The sequence below is a fragment of the Octopus bimaculoides genome, chromosome 3 (assembly GCF_046866305.1).
Source record: "Octopus bimaculoides isolate indiv1 chromosome 3, ASM4686630v1, whole genome shotgun sequence".
Taxonomy (NCBI): Eukaryota; Metazoa; Mollusca; class Cephalopoda; order Octopoda; family Octopodidae; genus Octopus; species Octopus bimaculoides.
In genome coordinates, this window is record NC_142930.1 from 79,841,284 (window position 1) to 79,860,289 (window position 19,006).

Consider the following 19,006-nt stretch of genomic DNA (forward strand, 5'->3'; position numbering starts at 1 on the left):
TACAAAAATAAAGGAAGGAGAAAAAGAAAACTATTTCAGTATCAAATCACATTTCGATACTGTAATGACAGATACTAAAAACTACATACAAAATTACTTTGCCCCTCTAAAATTAACTATTTCTATTTCTCTTACACATCGTTTCAATTGCTACTTTCTCTTATCAACGTTTACGAATGATCCAAGAAAAAAGACAAAGAAACGAAGGAGAGTGAGTGTCAAATAAACAGACACACTGCCAATCATACGTAAATACACACAAATATATGTACCTATGGTTACCAATGACCTCATTCTAATTGGCGGGAATTATAACTTTACTTTCCATTTCTAACACCGTCATTTACCAGCGAGACATCTTACTCAAATACGATCAACAAACATTTATTCCCTACAAACTGTGAGTTTTTTTTAAAAATCTTTTCGTAAATCTTGAGATTAACACCCGCATCATTACCTACCTAACACTGTAGTGAAAATCGTACGGGTGTTAATCTGAAAATTTAACAATCTTTTTTAAAACACTTTTACTTACTAACATCTTTTTTATTTAGTGTGTGTGTTGCCCATATATATATACACTTAAGACTTAGTTGTGGTTTGGGAGTTTGATCGGGGTAGACGGAAACTGAAAGAAATCCGTCGTATATATGTGTGTGTGTGTTTGTTCCCCCACCATCGCTTGACAACCGATGCTGGTGTGTTTACGACCCCGTAACTTAGCAATTCGGCAAAAAGAAACAGATAGAATAAGTACTAGGCTTAATAAGTCCTGCGGTCGATTTTATCGACTGAAGGCTGTGCTCCAGCATGGTCGCAGTCAAGTGACTAAAACAAGTAAAAGAATAAAAGAAAACTCTTCATATTTGTTCAATATACATTGCATTAGAAGTATTACATGATTTTTGTTTCACTCCTGTGACTGGACGTTGAGATTCACTGCTCGGGTTGTGTAGGGCTGACCGTGTGAATTTTCCGAGCCCCCCCCCCCCCCCCCGTTTGTCAGCGCACATTTTTTCCTTCATATTTGTTCAATATACATTGCATTAGAAGTATTACATGATTTTTGTTTCACTCCTGTGACCGGACGTTGAGATTTAGTGCTCGGGTTGTGTGAATTTTCCAAGCCCTCTCCCCACCCACCCCTTTCGCAGCACGCATTTTTTCCTTCATATTTGTTCAATATACGGTGCACTTCAACTACTACACTATCTTTTTTTCAATTTTTCCACCGGGTGCGGATCTATTCTATATAAAAACCCTTAGTTGTGAGTTGGGAGTTTGATCTGCAGAGGTCATTATTATTATTATTCAGATTAACACCTGCACGATTTTCACTAGGGTGTTAGGGTTACGGTTTTAGGGTTACGATGAGGGTTAATCTTACGGTTACGGTTATGTAATTGTGCGAATGTTAATCTGAAAGATCACCGAAGTGTGAAAACTTTTGTTATAACTTTTGTTGTTCTGTTTAATATGTACATAGATTATGCCTCCAAACAAGACAGCTTGCTGAGGAAAGAAAGCAACCGGTTTAAAAAGACAGCAACAGACTGCAGCAATTCACCACATTCCAGAAGTTACTTTGAACATAATAATGCAAAACGGTGCATCATCATCTACTGCCCAATCTGATAGAATTCTGGCAGAACTGTGTAGCAACAGATCACCAGCAATTGCTTCATCACAAATTGCCGTCCTAGCTCCTGCGAAAAGGAATCACCCTGCTATGTATAATCAAGGCAGTGCAAAAAGTTGTTTTGCACAAACATTTGTATAGCCAATTAGACCGATGAAATTTACGTACACTTAATAATGTTACACAAAACAGCCTTCAGACTTTCCCTATTAATTTCGTCTTTTGAATTATGAACATATTTACATCATAAGGGTTTTTTCATTGTAAGGCTTTCTTTTTTAAGACTTATCGTAGATGGCGTAATAAGTCACACCCGGACAACGTTGGGTTGTACTGCTAGTAAATATATAAAGTATGATTTAAACTTTTAAACTTTTTAAACGATCATACTTTATATATTTATAGATCTATCTATTAATACAATATTATTTTGGACGTATATCTTCTGTGATGATTTTTTGATGTAATTTTCCTGCTCTTATTTTATAATATATATATATATATATATATATATATATATATATATATATATATATGTAGTGCACAGGCGTAACTGTGTGGTAAGAAGCTTGCCTCCCACCCACATGTTTCTGGGTTCAGTCCCACTGCATTTAACTTTAGGCAAGTGTATACTATAGCCTCAGGCCAACTAAAGCTTTGTGAATGGACTTGGTAGATGGAAACTGTAAGAATCCCATCATATATATATGTATATATATGTGTGTGTCTTTGTTTCCAATCTACCACTGCTTGACAATTAATATTGGTTTGTTTATGTCAATGTGTCTGAGCAGTTTAGCCTAAGAGACTGAGAGAATAAGTACCAAGCTTAAAAAAGTACTGGGTCAATTCATTTAACCAAAAACTCTTCAAGGCAGTACCCCAGTATGGCCGCAGTCTAATGACTGAAACTTGTAAAAGATAAGTGTGTGTGTATATATATATATATATATATGTGTGTGTGTGTGTGTGTGTGTGTGTGTGTGTGTGTGTGTGTGTGTGTGTGTGTGAAATGGTGAAATATTACTTGAAAATAGTGAAGGGTTGGCACTAGGAAGGATATCTAGCTATACAAAATGTGTCTGATCCATGCAAGCATGGAAAAGTGGATGTTTCAAGCCATGATAGATTGTTGACCAAAGACCATTCAATTTTTTTTCTCCTTGTTTTTTCCATATTCTTTCTGTTGAAGAGCGTAGCTTTAAATGTTAAAGACTTTCTGTATTCCCGAGCGTCAAACTAATACATCCTTTTGTTGTTTACACCACCTATCCTCGTCTGTTGTTGTTTTTTTTCGTACATTCTCCCATATATATATATATATATATATATATATATATATATATATATATATCTTCCCCATAATTATATATATATCATTCACATAATGTGTGTGTGTGTGTGTGTGTGTGTGTGTGCATCTGTGTATGTATATACACATACATACATTATGTGGTTGATATTTTCAACTGGGACGTCACAACTGTGTCTGACTCTTCAAGTGCTTCAATTTTGTGTATATACATATATTTTCTCTATTGCTGACATTTATCAATGGTTTCTCTGATGGAGTAGATATCTTTCACAATAAGGAGTTATTGTGTACTACATCAAATGAAAAAAAATGGCTGAGTACATAATGTTTTTGATGGAATCATTAGAGGAAATATGACACAAGTGAGAATATATTGACATACCTGAGTTAAAAACTATAAGAAAATTATGTTCATAGGCTATAGCAAGAAGGCATATATGATACTTACACTAGCATATCCTTACTATAGCTTTTCTATTTCCTTTCACTTCATAGATTTTCAGTTCAGTTCTGCAACAGATATTTCATTTCAAATCTGAGTAAGGTGTTAAATTCTAAATGCCTCACTTAACTTAGTTGTTGGAAATAAGTTTCAGATATTTTGAGAATCTTAACTACTATTTGTGAGCCAACATTCTATCCTAGAGCAGAATTGTTGCTCATGTACTTAACTCTGTGGACATTTATCATACTGAGCTTTTGTGGAAAAAGGAATAAACAAATATTGAACATTTATTATCTACATTATGACAGAAAGTTGAGTTTATCTTTCTTTAATCATTAGGAACATGAATGAAAGAAGAATCTTAAGTAATAATCTAACATTTTTAGAACACAATAGCTTATGAGGAAGAAAGAGCATCATCTCTGCTATAATTTGTCTTCTAGAGCTGGCTGAAGCAGATGAAAGCTACTTTCCAGTTACATATATTTAGTTCAAATTCTTTAAGATCAACTTTCCTTTCCATCACTAGGGAGTCAGTGAAAAATATGCAAATATTCTGGTGTTTTATTAAGTCCTTAAAACCAAAACCCTCTTCTGTTCTGATAACTGGTATCATGGTACACTTTGGCATATAGCTGAGTTCAGTACAGTTTTCTTCTGCCCACACATATACATGGGGGAACTGAATGCACTGCAACCATATGAAATAGTTGTTAATTTTATTTACAGCAGTAAATTAAACGTTTGTTTCTACTATTAGTAAAGTGAACTGGATCAGCATCAGTAATAGTATATAAACTGCTGAGATTTTGCTTGATTCTCCCATTAATATGTTAATAGCCAAGCCTTCTATAGCTCTCTATAGACCCCTAGTCATATTTTATTCCCCTTCTCTCCAGTGAGAGCAAATCATTATTTTGAATGTGATCTATGCTTCAACTAAATTGACTTCATAAAAGATTTACAGAGTGAAGTGAATTGCATACAGTTGAGAACTGAAAAGTAGTTATGAGTTTAGCTTACTGAGAACAGATTTCAAGCAAATAAGAATTATGGTCATTATTTACATTTGATGGATATTTGTCCTCATCTTGTTTGTTGTTAACACAATGTTTCGGCTGATATACTCTCCAGCTTTCTTCAGGTGTCCTGGGGAAATTTTGTACCTGGGTTCTCATTCCTAAGGTATTTTTCGATGTTGTTGTTGTTATTATCATTATTATTATTATTCTTATTATCATTATTATTATTATCATTATCATTATTATTATTATTATTATCATTATTATTATTATTATCATCATTATTATTATTATTATTATTATTATTATTATTATTATTATTCAGTTCAAGTCCAGGCAGTGACCTGATAATAATAATAATAATAGTCCTGGCTAAGAAGGAATATATTTACAGACACGACAGAGCTGGGACCTATATACACCGGAAGCTATGCCAACACTATGGAATAACAACAGAAAAAAGATGGTATAAACACACGCCAGAAAAGGTCACAGCAAACGAGAAAGCAACCATACTCTGGGATATGCCAATACACACAGATAGAGAAATTAAGGCAAATAGACCAGATATAGTTGTCAAAGATCATGAAGAAAAAAAATGCTTTCTAATTGATGTATCAATACCAGCAGATGACAACGTTTCTCTAAAAGAAATGGAAAAACTTTCAAAATACAAAGACCTGGAAATAGAGGTAACTCGAATGTGGAATCTAAAAACAGAAACAATTCCTAAGGTATAATAAAAAAATATTCAGACAAATACATAAGAAAAACACCAGGACTTACAAATATATATAACATACAGAAAATTGCACTACTGGGCACTGCACACATCCTACGCAAAACACTTTCAATACAGTAACCATAAGAGCACCACAGCAAACCACAGCACATACCCAAGGCGCACAGAGCTGCGCTCGGTAGTGAAGTGAAAGCACGTTATAAAAATAAAACTACTGAACAATAATAATAATAATAATAATAACATCGAAAAATACCTTAGGAATGAGAACCCAGGTTCAAAATTTCCCCAAGACACCTGAAGAAGGCTGGAGAGTATATATAAGCCAAAATGTGTTAACAACAAACAAGATGAAGACAAATATCCGTCAAATGTAAATAATGTACATAATTCCTCATCTCTCAAATGTAGAACTGAAGAATTATGGTGGTCTTGATGATTATTGATGGAAGGAGAGTTGAGGGAGTGGCAATAGTGTTGTTAGATATGAAGGAAGTGGAGAATGATTGGTTGTGTTGGAGGTTAGTGATGATGAGGACAGTAGTGGTGGTAATTGATAATTATAATAAATTACAGTGGTGGTGGTGGTGGTCATAGTGCTGATGTTGGCTGTTATAATCTCGATAACACTAGTAACTGTGAAGAAAGATAAACAATAACAATATTAACAACAGCTCTTGATCTGTATTACTTATAAATTTCTCTTACACTATAATAATCTGTAACCAATATTTTTTTTTTGTCCTTCAATTGGCAAATAATTCCCTGAAATCATTATTTGTAACATAAATTGACTTGTGTGCCATCTGAATTTATTAGATAGCAATTATTTTTAAATGAAGTTTCTTTTAATTAAACAGATATATGTTTTATAACATACCTTTCAAAAGTTTTTTTAGGGATATTGTTGGCATTGATTTTTTTTTTATCTTGTTAACTGTCAGTTTCTCTAGACCAGTTGGGCATAGGTTGACTTCGTCAACTGAAGTATATTACTGGTACTTACTTTAGGGACCCCACTCTACTCTGGTCCAAAGATTAAAGGGGAAAATCTGTTTTATATATTTGGATGTTAATCTACAAACAAGAAACTTTTCCTGTTGGAAATTGAATTCAGTATTGCAAGTTGAGGAATTACTCTTCAGTTTTATGTGCAAATGCTGCTGAAAGCAGCAGTAAATTATACTACCCTGTTGTATTAATATAATGAGGTAACCTCTATGTGGTGGCTCAACCTGCTAGAAATATCAGCCAAATTTTCCTTAAATTATTTCCTACCACCTTAAGAAAGAAATAATATATTTTGTCTATTGTAGATAAAACTGTCTTGATTAGAATGCCTTTGATCTTAAGTCTCCTTGTTCAGAACTGACATGAGGCCAAGCAACAGCAATCAAGTAAATATCTTAGTTACAAATAAACTTCAGCACCAGTGATGTTTTCCATGTACACTATTATCTTGATTGCCATTTTTGTCTTTAAGAGAAATGTCAATAAATATTTCAATACCTATTGATAGGATGAAGGGTAATGGAAAGGCAAATGTAAACTCAGATCTTTCTGGGAGGAAAATAAATACTGTACGGCATTTAGAAAAATACTTAAGCAATTTTTGTTTTGAGCCATATACTAAAAACCTTTGTTAAACATGAGGTAAATATTTATCTGAAGGGGATGTAGCTGACTGAAATAATCTTAGTAATGCTGGTACATTTTTTTTTTTTTTTATCAACTTCAGATGAAGAGAATCTAAAGTGAGATTAGGAAAAGACGAGAATACAGAATATAGAGATATGAGATTAAAAACTAATGTATTTTGTTAAGCACTGTACTGTTTCTGCCAACTGCCCACCTTACAGTAGAGAGACTCACTTAGTTTAGTAGATAGAATATGATACTACTGATGAAAAGGTTACTTGCTCATATTTTGTATTTGCTATTGTTTTGTGTTTGCAGCCAAGACAACTTTCTCTGGCTCAGTCCCTCTAGCTGTTAACAGATAACGTAAATCGGTAATGTGTAATGCTATGTAATAAAATGTAAATGTCTTCACACCTCTGAGGATCCTTCAAATATCAAAACTTAGCTCCAGCCTCTTGTCATCAAGTAGATGAGAAATAAATGCCTCCCTGAATAGGATACGAACCTTATAACAGATGACTGGGAACCTATTAGCCACTGGTAGCTAGGTGAACTGAAGCTATGTAAAATAATGTGTTCTATACAGAAACAGTGAAACATCTGCAGGATATTTGAACTCTCAACTGTATATGAAAGGTAGATATCACAATAAAAAATTGGACCATGGTCTAATTAATGTTTCATGAGCAAGCAGTATTGAATTCAAGTCCATCAAAGGGCTGTCTGGCTTGTGAGCGAAGTTTAATACTCTCTGCTTGACCAATATTATCATTCCCATATCAGTGAAAAGTCATAAATAACCAGCCTACATATTGAAAGAAATACTAAGGGGGAAAAATAAAAATAATGGTGATGAATTCATTGATTTTATTTTATGTTTTTATATTATATATAATTTTGACTCTGTAATTAGGATATTTACTAAAAATTTATTCATGTATTTTTTTATTTATTTATTAGATTTTATTATTTTCTCATCTCTGTAATTAGGATATTTTGTTTTTATTTATATATGCATTTAAAATTTTTTATTTGTTTATTTGTTAAGGGATGGATACATACATACATGTGTGTGTGTGTGTAGTATGTGTGTGTGTAGTATGTGTGTGTGTGTAGTGTGTGTGTGTATGTGTGTATTCTCTGTAATTAGAATATCTGTGAAGATTCTAGAAATGATTTGCATATTTATTTCATACATGAATAAACAAATCAATATGGTTGTCGCAAGTAGTATATCTCGATTACAGATTTCTACAATTTAGATGTCAAATTTTTTCTTTCTTTTTTTCTTTGATAGTGTTTTGTGTCATCATTGCCCATATCTACTCTTTTTTTCCCCTTGTAGTTTTCTTTGTTGCTGTCTTGTTTTCATTTAATAGTAGTTACTTCTCTGATCATTGTTGTTTATCAGTTTGAATGCATGAAGCTGTGCTTTAGTTGTCTGTACTAGCTAGGCCAATTACCACTCTGACCATGTATCTCATGCTGAATCACTATCAAACTGGTTGAGATAGATTCGCGGAATAATAGATCCCCCAGCAGTAAGTTGACTCAGGGCTTCTGAAGTTTGACAATTCTGACTTTTGTTATAATATCAGGATTTTGCCACATAGGCTTCCTCTGCAGGAGGCTTTGAGAACTATCAGCATTGACTTTGTCAATTATATAATGATTCTCCTGCCTACAACAGTGAACTGCATCTCTCTCCATAGTATTCTAGTCCAAAGGAAGGATTGTTGGTATTTAAGCTTTGGTCATCTTTGTACTGTTTCTTATGATGAGATACTCAGTACCCTAAACAAGATATACTAAGTTGATGGGCTCTTGTTGTTGCAGATGGTTTTTTTTCTTTTGTCTTTTTACTGTAGTGGTTGATAAGAAGTCACAGTATACAAATTCCAAGCTTTCTTACTGATGTTGTTGCTGCTTCTATACTTCTCTTCTGTATTCTTATTTTTCTTACTGTTTGATTTTTTCATTAGTGTAGCAGTTGTTTATTTTGTTACTGGTACGGCAAAAATACTGAGTGTGGCTTTAGCAATTTGTACACACTCCTTACTGCATAGTTTTTTGTGTAAAAAAAGAATTTAAGCTCCCTACTGACAGCCTATGAAGAATAACATCTTATAGAGTTTATTTTTGATCAACTCAAAGCAGGTTTGATATTATAGTGTTTGGACCCATGTGTACAATAGGAAGTAGAAGAAGGAGGCTGTTGATGTTAGCCCCAAGTCAGTAAAGTTAACAACCAAAGGCATTTCAGCCATAAGCATGAAGTCTTTATATATCAGTGATTACATTATCTAAAGTGTCCTTTTTTGAAAGATGGCAAGCATGGTTGATGGGGATTTGTATATTATTTCTAGTAGGCCAAGAAACCATATAACAGCTCCCCTTAACTTCAAAGAGTAGTAGATGAGCGACTGTCTTTCCATACGGACACAATACAGGCTACACTTTCAGGTTTTTTGGATAAAGTTTTCAGAAATAACCCAATAGGTTTACCTTAATTCCATGAAATATTCATAGGTCCCGCTAGTTATTATTATTATTCCTTTGTAATACAGTGTAGGTAAAAATTCACCGAAGTCTATAGTCATCTGTCAAATCACAACAATGACCTCAGACAGATAATACTTTCTTTAAGATGTGCACTGTGCCCAGTAAGGCTGCTTTTTGCAAGACATCAATCTTGCATGAGATTTCCAGTTGCCTTAAGAAGTTTTGAAGTTTCATTGGGATTGAGCCCAACACTCCGATCACCACTGGTATCACTTTTACATTACTCTCTTGCATTCCATACAGTCTTGCCATTTCCACTTTCAGTTTGGAGTACTTGGTGATTTTTTTTAACCTCTTTACTCACAACATTCATGTAACTTGGTATGGCTACATCAATGATCTGACAGTATTTGTCTCTCTTATTCAATGTGACAATATCTGGGTGACAGTGTTCGATTACACGATCCGTCTAAAAATTATAGCCCCAGAGTATCGCTACTTTTCCATCCTCCTGCATAACTTTATTTAGTACATGCTCATACCAGTTCTCTGTTACTTCATATTGGTATTTACAGCATAAAAACCAATGAAGATACACATTTTATCATGGCAGCACTTGTATTCTCTTAGTGCAAGGTTCTTTCATCCACTTACCAAGTAGGTCACATTTTCCTCACTCTTTCCACAGAGTCTGCATTTCTGAGTGTCAGAAGTATTATAGATGCTAAACTCCACCGAATTGGTAGCAAGAGCCTAGTCTTGTGCAGCAATGATCAGGCTTTCAGTAGTATGCTTCAAATCACCTCGCTCAGGCCATACCCACGATGCTGTATTATCCTTAACGTCCTGTGTATTCTTTTCAAACTGTCCATGCATTCTCATTTCAAGAAGGCCTTCTTTTCTCTTCTCCTCAGCTCTTTGGTTAAACTCTTCCTTGACCATCATTTCATCTGCAATTATCCCCATATCTTTCGTGGCATATGACAGCAGGTCTTCATCACTATTTATCAAATACTCGGCAAGTGTTCTCCTTTCACTCCTTATACAATGGTCTATAGTAATTAGTCCTCTGCCACCATTCTTTCTTTTCATATACAGTCTGTTTACATTTGCTTTAGGGTGTAGTGCCCCATGCAGCGTCATCAACTTTCTTGTCCTTCTATCCAGTGTTGATATTTCCTCCTTAGTCCATTTGAGGATGGACACACTATATCTGACCACCATAACTACCCAGATATTCATTGCAGTAATCAAATTTTTGGCATTCAGGGTAGATTTCAACACCATCTTCACCCTTTTTTGATACGCCTCACTGACCTTGACTTTCATTTCTCTGTGTAGAATGCCATCCAGCTCCAAAATCCCTAAATATCTTTTCCCACAACTGTCGGGTTCACCCATTGTCTCTCCTGATGGTAACTGCAATCCTCTGCAGGCTGCTTTCTTCCCTCTTTTCTGAACACTTGGTAAACCCAAATTCCATACCGGTGTCCCTACCACACTTCTGGACTGTTTTAGTTAAGGAATCTATCTGTTTTTCAGATTTCCCAAACAATTTCAGGTCATCCATAAACAGAAGATAGTTCAATGATGGGCTTTTCTTCCCACATCGGCAACCCATCTTAACTTTCTTAAGTGTCATTGTTAGGGGTATTTGTGCAATTACACATAGTAACAAAGAAAACAAGTCACCTTAGAAGATGCTCCTTTTAATATTAACTTCTCCAAGGAATACATTACTTGAGTACAATTTGGTTTTCTACTCTTTCATGCTATGCATCAGAAAATTTGTGATATTGTCAGCAACACCAAACATCTGCAGGCATTCAACAATCCAAGAATGAGGCATCATATCATATGCCTTCTTAAAGTCAATCCTAGCCATAGACATGTTTATATGTTTTTTACAATGCCTCAAAACTGCTTTATTGATGACCAGGTGATCCTTGGTACCCTGAGAACTCTTCCTACATCCTTTTTGTTCCCTTGGTAGTATTTCTTCCTGTGCCAGGAAAGTATGTCTTTGCTGTACATATTCCAGTGAGTGTCTTCCAGATTATGTTTAGGCATGCTATGGGATGGTAGTTTCCCACAATATTCCCCTTTCTTCTATCTTTCATTATAAGTGTTGTCCTCCCAATCACCATCCATGTGGGGACTGTACCTTTCTGGACACACTCATTCAATTGGGCTGCTAGTCTTTCATGCACTGCATGGCATCTCTTCAGCTAAAAGCCATGAATCCCGTCTGATGGGGGGTGGCTTTCCAGTTAGGCACTTTACCCACTTGTTCTTTCACATCAGCCATGCTTATGACATTATTCCTTTGTTTCTTTCCTCCTTGTACTTCTGTCTTGATAGTTCCTATCCACATTGCATCCCTTTTATGAATCACACTGTTTCCCCATAATCCACTCCAGAACTCCTTGGCTTGATTTGCATCAGGAGCAACATTTTCCACATTGTCTCCTTCTAACGTTCGGAAGAATTGTTTCAGGTTATTTTTTAACAATCTGTTCTCCTCAAACTGCTTATTTCTGTTCACAAATCTTCTGATCTTCTGGCTTTTTGCCATGATCCTCTGTTTTAACTGCTCTATTACTGCATCAAACCCATTATTCCGTATTTTATATTTCTTCTCTAATTTTTCTTGGTTGGTCTTTTTCCCATTTTTCCAGTTTCCTCTTAACTGTTGCTCAATTTTTCCTAGATCTTGCCTGCATTATATCTTTTTCAATTATATCCCTTTCAATGCATCGTTTCCACCATGGTTCTTTTGCTCTTGCATTTTTTGTTCTCTTAAGTTGTAATTTCTCCTCAACAAGTAGTGCAGTAGCTTGAAGAAGATTCCTTGTTTGTGTTATGTCCTCTGTCTGGATGTATGGTATGACAGTATTTATCTTTCGTGTTACTTTATTTATCATACTCCTATCTACCCTTCTCATATTCATGGGGATTTTTCTTCTGGAGCATTCATCAAGTCGATGAGTCATCTTTGAATTTCAAGCAATTCATCATATAGTTGGTTCATTTCCCCTGCATGTTCACCCACCATAGTATTAGGGTTCACTGTATAACGTTCCTGTTCCTCATCCTTAACAGCCCCAACCATTTCCCTGTTCTTCCTGTTTACTCTTCTCTCTGTTTTCAACTCCAACCATCCTTTGTAGCCTATCTGCAGGGTCTCTCAGACTCTAACTTATCTGAGATATTTCTGCTTCAGTTAAGTAATCCTTCCTCCTAATCACTCTCACTTGGTTCATTAGTTTATTTTTTGATATTAGACACATGTCCTTTTCCATCCAAAATTTCAAGGTATGTTAGCCTACTCCATGACTTCTTTCCAGCTTTGCTCTTTTATGACATTCAATAAGTGTATTGTACTCTTCCTTTGTCCACTTATGTCTGTTCTAGTGTACACCGTGTATGTGATCTGTTGTGACATAACGACCGTCCGAAGCCAGATCACTGCCCCTGCTGCTGGCAGTTTCAGATGTGCCAGGTGGGAAACCTTCACCATGATCGGCTATAGCTCCATTCTCACCGTTAATTCTTTCATTGTTGTGTTGCATCATGATTTCATGAGTCAATCATGGGGTTCCCACGAGAGTTGTTGTTGAGATCCAATCTTTCTCTTTCTCTCTTTATTTGTATATACATGTGCACATGTATGTACTACACATGTATATAAATAACGTGCTTGCATTGAATCATCTCCATAACCACAGTAATTATCATTATCACCATCGTTCTACCTGTAGCAGTTGAAAATATCAATAATAATGTGGGACCTTTTCTTGACAGGTAAAGTCGTTCTGTATCTGTCTTAGGGTGGTGCATTCTATGCATTGTCAACAATTTTCGTATTTTTCTATCAAGATTACATATTTCAGTAATTGGTCAGTTTATGATATTGAAACTGTAAGTCACAACCAGTATGGCTAAAATATTGATTGCTTCAATCCTGTTTCTTGCATTCAGCTTTGTCTAGAGTATTGCCCTTACCCAGTGATAACAGTCTCTTCTGATCCTTTCCCTCATCACTGAATGTTTGATTCCATCACCTTCAAATACCCCTAGGTATTTGTAGCTCTCTGCTGCTTCTAATTCCTTTATGACATTTTGCTGGTCAAGATTAACATTGGACTTTTCTGTCATTTTTCCTTTGATAAAGATAGCTTTTGCACATTTATCGAGGCCAAATTGCATCCTGATGTCATCTTTGAATTGTTTAACAATCGCTAGTAAGCCCTGTAGTTGTTGGTCATTTTATGCAAAGAGCTTTAAATCATCCATGTAAATGAGGTGATTTATATTTTTACCAAACATTTTATAGCTGTATTGTACATCATCGAGCGATTTTGAGAGAGGCATTAGGGCTAGACAAATGAGGAGTGGAAAATTTTACATTTCCAGCATTGAGGAGATTCATTGTCACTGTTCAAAGTCATGTTCTCCATGATCTCATACTTACAGACAAGAAGATTTGCAGAGAAGGTGCTATTTTATACATTTCCAGACACTTCTTAATCCAGCTATGTGGTAGACTATCAAAAGCATTTTTATAGTCTATCCAGGCTTGTTTGTGACACTCTTTCAAAATGAGTAGCCAATCTTTACAACCATAGGACCTATGTTTACATCCTTTTTGCTCATTAAGGAATATGCCACTTTCTATTAAAAAAACTATAGGCATATTCAGTCAAGACAGATATTAGTATTTTATACATTGTCAGAGGGAATCGTACTAGATTGTTGCAAAACATTGTTGTAAAGTTTTGTTAGCAGTTCATGGCTCTCTGGGAAGGCATTCAACCAGAAGTTAGGAATTTTATCCTTTCCTGGAGACTTCCATTTGTTTGACTTCTTGAAAGCAGATTTTGCATTCTCTACATTGATACTTTTGCTCTTCTAAGGAGTCTATCAATCATTGTGTGTTTTTTCCTTCTGCCCAAATTTTATTCCAAAATTCTTTCACTTCTTCTTTTGATGGAACTTTACTTTACTGTAACTGGTATTTTCCCTATCTTCCTGTAAAAATTTTGATGGGACTTTACTTTGCTGTAACTGGTATTTTCCCTATCTTCTTGTAAAAATTTTTGGGGTTATTTTTTAACATGTTGTCCTTGAAGAATTTAATACGCTTTGCATACTTTGCTATGCAGGCGGCTTACCCTTTTGCTTGATAGTTTCTATGGTGCTATCGATGTCAAGTATGGTTTTCATATATTTTTTCTGTAATTTTCAGATTTTCGTTGGTTTGATAGTCTTGTCAAACTTATGAGTTTTTAAACATTCTATGTCAGACCTAAGTACCTGAATTTGGTGTTGAATATGCTCTTGCCATGAAGGCTTTTTGTGTGAATGTTGTCGTTTTCTAATCTTTTCACCACATAGAATTGTTGAGATTTTTGCGGTTGCATAGTACAGGTAGTTGAGATATGTAATATCAACATCATTAGCTGAAATTATATCAATAAGTGCTAGGCGGATTTTACCAATTACTTTCAGGTTTTGGTTAGAATTGCAAATTTTTGGGAAAGTGTCACATTCATTCATACTGGTTTCTTTAATTTTCAGCCATTCAATCATGATTTATTTTTTAGATCATGTAGTTCAGTTAGGTCAATTTCTGTGTGACTTTCTTCATTTATTTGATTTTCATCTGCCTTAGTGTTTATGGTTGGTTCAGAGAGTATTTCACTTTGCTTATCAATTACATTAACTCTTTCAATCATTATTGCATTTTCATCAGACCTGGGTTGGTCTATAATTATATCCTCTGTAGTATCTTTTTTAGTTGCAACTTCATTCCTTTTATCCTTTATTGATTGTTTAATTTGATCAATCTCTAATTCAGTTAGTAATTACTTTTTCATAATGTTCTTTCTGATGTTGGCAAGTTTGTTACTGTCTATGTAGGGTCTTACTTCAAGGTATTTCTGTCTCCAGTTTAAGTAGGTTTGTACAGCATTAGATACATTTGTGGGGAAATACATGGCATGATAGAAGGTCTTAAAAACTTCATTATCTCTCCTAGACCATTTTTCATTCTTTTTCTTTTGGTCATTTGATAACAAGCATGGATAACCATCTGTTGGAATATTTGAGTTGTGTGGTACTTCCAGCTCCTGTGTTTCGGGAAGATTTGAATCAGTATCTGATTTTTTATACCCAATCTGGTTCATCACTTGGGTATGCGGCCCTTGGTGATCTGGGTGACAACTAATCTAGTTTGTGAGGCATGATGAACTTGGACGTTGACATTAGGGGATGGATCTGTCTGTTTAGGGTTAATTTTTTGAGACAACACTGCCTCCAAGTTCTCTGAATGAAAACATTACTTGTAATGTGGCTTCTTAAGGCTAACAGATCTGTATTCGTCTGTATTTATTTGTCAATAGATCTATCTCCAGGCATAGTTTTTTGTGGTGTTTTTAAACTCATGAATTGTTCACTCTGTGTTACTTCAAAAAATAAAAAAAATGGTTTTGTTTTGTTTTTGTTTTTTTGCTTTGTTTGTGACACATGTTTTCATATGCATGTATGTGTGTCCTGTAAATTTCATGTTGTGTAAACATTGGGATTTATGTGTAGTCCTATGGGTATCAAAATGTATATATGATTGTGTAGACATTCGAGTGTATGCATAATCAATTTACGTACTTACTGTTTATTCCATTTCTATTTTATAACTTGATTTCGTGTGTATTTCGCACATGTTTCACTGAGACATTGTGCATAGGAGAAACTGTGCTTTGTATGGCAGTAAAATTTCGTTTTGGAGATTATTTTCATTAAAAGGCTGCTTCCTTCAAGTCTTCCACAGGTTCCTTTATCCCATTCCACTGATGTTATTAAATTAGATTTGTTTTTGAATGGAGAGCCTGGTGTAGCACATTATCAGCACAGAGCCTGCCCCTTATATTATTATTGGTCTTATTTCTGGTAGAATTTATGTAGTTAGGGGTTTACTCCTGTTAACCTTAGATATCTGTATGATTTCAACAAGCCATTAAGTGCTCAAAACCTTTCTGATGACCTTTCCTGATTTTAAGTGACAAACCTTCTGTAGAAGCTCCACAGGACATTCCATTCAAGACTCCTTTATCCATTTTTCTATTTCATCACTCATAGTTCTTAATGCACCGATCATTATAGGTACAATTTTTACAGATTTCATGTTCCAAATCCTTGCAATCTCAAATTTTAAGGGGCTGTATTTTTCAACTTTTCATCTGCTTTCTTCACAATCCTATCAAATGAACATGATGGATCAATCAGTAAGCAGATTCAATTTTCTTTGACTATTATTGTAATATCTAGCTTGTTATGTTCCTTCTTTTCCATTTAAATAGGAAAATCCCCAAAATCTTGCATGTTTCTGACTCAAGTATTCTTTCTACCTGATGGTTGTATCATGTACTTCCTGCTGCAAACTACCATTTTTGACTAAGCCTCTAGTGTAAAACTTTAACAACTTCATCTTGTCTCCATTTCTTATATTCTCCCAGGGTCACGGTGGGGCATTCTGCAATAATGTGCGTCATTGCTTCATTCCAAATTCCACATACTCTGCATTTTGCTGACACTTTCTCTTCATACACATATTTTCTCAAGTTGTTTGCAGTGCTTAATCTTGAGCTACTATAATAAAGCTCTCTGTTTCTCTTTTTAATTGCCTTTTTCTTAACCAAACCCAGGATTTTGTTCCACATACACACATCCCAAGTGGCTTTCCAAAACCAACCATGCAAAAGTTTCCCATCAACATGTTCTCTTTGAATTTCATTTATGTCCTTTTCTCCTTTTCCAGTTGTTGTTGCCTGTTCTTTATTCACTACCTTTATATCTTTTCTGTGCTTTCCATCTGCACACACTCTTCCACCCTGGTCTCTCATCAAATACAACCAGTTGATATTAGCTTTTGGATAGTAGGCTTCATACATAGTCAATAGATTTCTAGTTTTTCTATCAAGTGGATTTTGCCTTTTGTCCTATTTACAGTTTCAGCTCCATGTCTGATAACTGGCACAGCTCTTGAATTAACTGCGTCAATAATATTTCTTGAATTCAACCTTGACTATATTTTTCTCACTCCCTTTGTATACTCCCTACTTGCAATTTGCGTCATCACTTCATGTTTTTTATTTCATCTACCCCCAGTATTCCCAAATACTTATACCACTGTCTTTTGACAACTGATTTCATTGTTTGCCCATTTGGCATTTCAGTTCTTTGGTTTCCTTCAAATCTTCTCCATTTTAATATCAAAATAGCACACTTTTCAATCCTAAATTCCATTCCCACAATGCAAACAGTATAATAATAATAATAATAATAATAATAATAATAATAATAATGATAATAATTATGCAAGCCAGCAGAATCCTAAGTGTATTGTAAAAGTGCTTTGCAATATTTGTTCTAGCCCTTTATATTCTGAGTTCAAAACTCATTATAGTCAACTTTGTCTTTCATTCCTCTTGGGTCATTAAATTAAAGTACCAGTCAAATGGTATTGACTAACCCCCTCCTCTCAGAATTACTGGCCTCATGCCAAAATTTATGATATTATAAATTCTACAGGCATAGTAATACCTTCAGCCATGCCTATTTGAGTAGCAAAACCATCTGGCACATGCTTGTACAGTGCTTGAGCATTTCTGACTTAGAGGTTATGTCAAATAGCTGCTATCGTGTACAGTATGGATCCAGCAATTGGCTAACTCCATCATGAAGATCCACCTAGTTAAGAAGAGCAAGCAATTTTCCTCTCTATCTATGGTGAAAGAGGTTGTGTGGGGACACAATTGAAAGGACTGAAGTCAGACACTTTCCTTTTCAGCCAAGCCCTCATTGACTTTTCAAATTCCTCTTGGAAAGAAAAGTGAGGGTGGAGAGGGAGGTGCTTCTCACCCCAACACCCCAGTAAATTTATAAAGCAGATGGTGAGTGTAGTAAGAATGACTCAAGAGAATAGAGTAAATATGCACCTGTAGCCTGAAAAATACAAGGAGAGAAGAACATATGTGGTACTTTTGGTAAGCAGGATGACTTGATATCTGTTGAATTCCTTTTGTTTTCCTCTGAGTGACATTTCATCCTTACTGGAATATTTTGTTACAATTCTCTTGTTAATTGTTATTGCTTTTTATTATTTAACAAGTTTATGTAAATCCCCACTGTCTTTGTATTGTCCTAAATATTTTTGCAACCCATGAGGCCAACAAAGAAAGTATTATTATTTATTATTATTCAGTGGTTATATTTTTATTACTTGCTTTCACTGTGTGCCTTGCATATTTGCTGTGGTTTGTTTTAGTGTTATTTTTACTGTATTGAAAATGTTTTACGTAGGATGTGTGCAGTGCTTAGCAATGCTATTTTCTGTTATTTATATATATATATTCATAAGTCCTGGTGTTTTGGTTATGTATTTGACTATGTTTTTTAATTATGCCTAATGCATCTATTATTTTAAGGATTATTTCTGGTTATCTCTATTTTAAGGATTATTTCAGGTTATCTCTATTTTCAGATCTTTGTATTTTCAGAGTTTCTTAATTTCTTTTAGAGATACATTGTTACTTGTTGGGACTGATATATCAATTAGAAAGTATTTTTTTTTACTTGGTGTCCCTGATGACAATATCTGGCCTGTTAACTTGATCTTTCTATCTGCGTGTATTGTCATATC

The 19,006-nt window shown here is 34.8% G+C and overlaps 1 protein-coding gene across 3 annotated transcripts in view; it reads left to right on the plus strand.

Moving 5' to 3' along the window:
* Window positions 1-19,006, plus strand: part of LOC106873931 (chondroitin sulfate proteoglycan 4) — a 218,893-nt gene that overhangs the window by 157,206 nt on the left and 42,681 nt on the right. The gene's annotated exons all lie outside the window — the stretch shown is intronic.